This window comes from Centroberyx gerrardi, chromosome 7, assembly GCF_048128805.1.
Source record: "Centroberyx gerrardi isolate f3 chromosome 7, fCenGer3.hap1.cur.20231027, whole genome shotgun sequence".
In the NCBI taxonomy this organism is placed as follows: domain Eukaryota; kingdom Metazoa; phylum Chordata; class Actinopteri; order Beryciformes; family Berycidae; genus Centroberyx; species Centroberyx gerrardi.
Window position 1 is genome coordinate 31,038,064 of NC_136003.1, and position 4,414 is coordinate 31,042,477.

The 4,414-nt window shown below is 40.6% G+C and overlaps 1 long non-coding RNA gene across 1 annotated transcript; it reads right to left on the bottom strand.

Annotated features, from left to right (window-relative positions):
* Nucleotides 1-599: 599 nt before the first annotated feature.
* On the bottom strand, nucleotides 600-4,200 carry LOC144539482 (uncharacterized). The gene is made up of 4 exons (XR_013504982.1): nucleotides 4,169-4,200; nucleotides 3,942-3,997; nucleotides 1,964-2,054; nucleotides 600-1,860 (listed from the first exon to the last, which is right to left on the bottom strand). It is a non-coding gene; the product is annotated as an uncharacterized LOC144539482 (long non-coding RNA).
* Nucleotides 4,201-4,414: the final 214 nt, after the last annotated feature.

Sequence of the window (4,414 nt, forward strand, 5' to 3'; positions counted from 1 at the left end):
TCACAGACGGTGTGTGATTGTTCCTCTGTGGGTCTTCTGCATCCTCTGCTGCTGAACATTACATGGTGCATATTATAAAGACTGATGCAGGGATGAGCTGCAGTTCTCTCTTATGGCAGAAGAGGGCAGTCTTCACTCACAGTGAGGAAAAGCACAAGGTAAACAAACTCTGAGGCTCTGCTGCACCTCAACCTGTATAACAGCTGCTTCACCACCTGCTGAAAGTCAAGTTTTCTCTTCAGGTATACATACAAGTCATTTTTTGTTGTACTGTATACTGCAGTCTGACCCTTACGCTGCTAACCATAATGTCTGTGTCCCGGGGATATGCAGTGAAGTTTCTAATTATAATCAAGTACTCTGTACTCTTTGTATGTAATCAAGTGGCAGCAGGACAAACTGGTGGTTAGGCACAATGTTCTGTGATGACTGGCCCAATAATAAACACAGTTTACTTTACTACACTTACTTGCTTCAGGGATGCTACAAATGGTACTACTACCAAGCAGACACACACACACACACACACACACACACACACACACACACACACACACACACACACACACACACAGATACAAAGAGACTGATTCTGTGGATTTATTGTTTGAGATTTTACTCTGAAACAAGGTTTGAAGCACAGCACTGATAGGAAAATCGTCTTGGCGCTCTCACAGTGTTTTACATCATTCAGTCTAAATAAATCCATGCAGCATCACAGATATCATTACAGGGAACATCACAGAATAAGTATCAGGCTCAAACAGGTTTTGTCAGATGCATCATCATGTGTCACATCAACTCATAGTCTTCAGTTTCTGAGCAGGATCCTCTTGTGCTCTCATACTACAACGACTACAAAAAGTGGGAATTCATTACAGAACTTAGAAGCAATGGAATAATACAGTAAAGCAGACAGACACGGTATATACAGTATATATACAAGGTATATTCTTGATCCTTGGTGCTCAGCAGAAAAATCAGTGAAAATACTTAATTAACATTCTATATAAGTATAAATGCAGGAAAAAAAATCTGACAGCCCACAGCTTGTGAACATGCTTGAGAGCAACATTTGGTTTTCCCAGATCACTGTGATGCTCTGACATTATATTCTATCAGCCCAGACTGCTAAAATATGAAATCATGCATTCTTCAATAAGGAAAGCAGAGTCATATTGGACATACAAACTGAAAGATGCTTTACATTTCAGCAGTTCTGACTCACTCATTTCATTTGTTGTTCACTTGCACCTTCATTTTTTTTTTTTTTAAGATTTATTTTAGGCATTTTATTGACAGAGATAGTGTGAGACAGAGACAAGAAGGTATGGGAGAGAGAGGGGAGAACATGCAGCAAATGACCACGGGCTGGATTCAAACCCGGGTCACTGTGGGGAGCACTGAGCCGTATATGGTACGTGCTCTACTCGGTGAGCCACCTGGGGAGTGAACACTTGCACCTTCATGACAGGTTCGTAAGTATCTGTCATTGTGGCCGTGATGGTCACACCACTGCTTTCATAAGTCAGCCTGGGGCCTTTTGCTTCGCCTCTGACGAACCACGTTTGCTCTTCATAATACATCTCATGATAAAGATTGTAATCACAGTCTTTGGTCATGTCAAAGATTCCCACTGCATACATGTTTGAGTAATGTTCAATGTCGTAGGGCACAGAGAACATGACAGCGATTTTGTCAGTGGACTGGTACGTATGATTATCGAGGAGATCATAAGTGAAGACGCCAGCAGCATCCGTTGTTGTTTGAGGAGTATTGGTGAACAGCGCACTGTCAGATGTGGAAGGGTCAAGAGTGAGTGGCAAAGGTTTGGCGCAGCGTCCGCTATTAAGATACACCCTATAGTCATAGAAACAACAGGAGAATCTTAGAGAACTGAGGATATTTGGGGACAATTCATGTTAATATAAGAAAGAAAACATTTGAAAAAATATACAGCTACCTGGGGTTATAAAAGACGTAGTTAGAACATCCATTTGTGATCTTTATGGTGCACTGCCGATGTGTTGCCATGATGACTGCAGTGTGTCGACCTGTTCAGACAGACAGGAGCACAAAGAATCCCTTGATTTGTGTTCATAAAACTTTCACTTCTTTTCACAGATAGGCATCAAGAGTTACATTCAGATTTGTCTTATCAGCCTAAACCACAGTGTGGCTGCAGCAGAGCAGAGCGTCCCATCCCCTCTAACTGAGACCTTGTAGATCTGCTCTGTTTGCACCAATGACATTCTGGTTTTGTGTTTATAATCTTCCCTGAAACCAGGAAGTGACAAATCCAAACTTAAGAGTAAAATCCAAACTGTCTCCTAAACAGCAGCAGAGAAAGCTGGACTCACCATCGTTAGATGGCCGGCGGCAGCGGCCCCAATGTATTATTATGTCAATGTTTTATTATTATTATTCTATCTTTCTTACTAAAACTGCCTTCCTATGCAAGAAAACCCACCAAACATGGTACCAGTCCCATGCCAAACTACACTCACTAAAGTCTGGGGCGAATAGTCCAGATGGTGGCGCTACAGCAGCGGTCTAAAGTTTAAAACTTTAAAAAATCATAAAAAATCAACAATACATGCTTCAGCTCTGTAATTGTCTGAGGTTATCAGTCGAAACAAGACAAAACTTTCATACACTGGTATCTATACTAAATTATGAAGTCCACCACTCTGCTTTTATTAAAAACTGTAAAACTAATTAAATCTAACTAGTCCCACAAATTAGATGAAAATCATTACAGAGCATCATTAGACCTGCCCAAATAAAACAATCGTGGGGTTTTCCATTTAATCAAAAATTGAGCCCACAGCTCATCAAAATGTCTGACTGTAAATGGTACTGTACACAGCCACGGTGAATTGCTGCTTATTTGATTCCCAATCTTCATGTAAAAAATAGAAAATGTTTTCCTGTCTTGGTAGATGAAACGTACAGAATTCCCGACTGCTAACTCAAAAACTTTTTAAAATGATTCGAATTCTGCCTTTATGGAAACCATTGTAGTCAATGGAAAATAGAGCATCTTTAAACATCAGTTATTCACCTATGGAGCATTCAATCCTTGTACAAATAAATTGCAGACATCTCTATTTTGTCTAGATAAAGTATGCAAATTCTCAGAATTTTATCTTAAAATTGGAATATTTGACACTAGTTTGAAATCTGCCTTTGTATGGATGGACAGATCTTATCATGCACCCTGCTGGCTGCCTCAGTCATAGTGTGACGCCTCTTCTCTCCAAAGCACCAACAGATAGCTCAACAAGATCATGACCTGGTGTCAAAAGTTGTGAGTTCAAGTCCTGGGTGATGCTGAGTCAATGCACTTTGTTTGCTGTGACTCTCTTTTTCCTCTTAACGCTACATCTGGCCGGCCCCGTCCATGACTGCTTGCAGTCCTAGTCCTCTCTTTGCTTTCCTACGGTATGAAGCATCACAGACCGGCCGGGGCTGTGGCAGTTTACTGACGTCACATTACAGGATTTCTGGGTATTGACGTTCTAATTTTCCAAACAGTTTCCTCTCGCTGCCATTTGGAGCCACTAACATGCAGAGTTGCCTAGTGCAGCTTTGAAAACTGTTTCAATGACAGTATCCACAGTTTATGTTAACAACAACTTCACAAACATATTCTAAGGAAAACCTTTTTTTTTTAGCAATACTTTGACATTGTCATTATTTCATGCATATAAAATATTTCCATAGTAACAAATCCGTAAATAAAATGTATCGACTTGACTCAGTTTACAGATTTCCACAAAGACTGGTTCAGTTACGCTACAAGAGAAATAGTTCACCTCTGTCTACTGTCCTCCAGCAACCTCAAATATACAGTATATATATACATTTATATTTTAGGTTTGGTTCATTTTCACAGGCATATGAATGGTAAAACACTATTATCGGCCTTTTTAACTTACTTTACACAGTGTCCGAGATGTTGGAGTGAGCCAGAGGTGAGAAAAGGTCCAGCACTCTGAAACAGTTTGAAACTATAATAATAAGCATTGGGCTAATCTAAAAATCATTTGTGAAATAGTTGCAGACAGGACAGTGAGGATGCCACAGCCTGCTCAGGTTCCTGAGAAACACTGTGCTGCAAAGAGACGTTCAGGATGAGAAGCTGAACTTATCCATCTTTTCTTACCTGGAATGGAAACTTCTGGAGGACGACTGCAAGCTGAAACTGTTAGACTGAAAGCACGCTCCTTATATATATTTGATGCGGGACTCTGGGTCATTTCCTGCATTCAGAAGAGAACAGCTGGGGGCTGAACCTCGTCCTATAAGGCCCTACCTCCGGATAATCAGATAATCAGACAATCAGACGCTGACAGGTTACAACCTGAAATCATGTTAACTTTGCCAGCTATTCCTTTCTCTACATCTACAC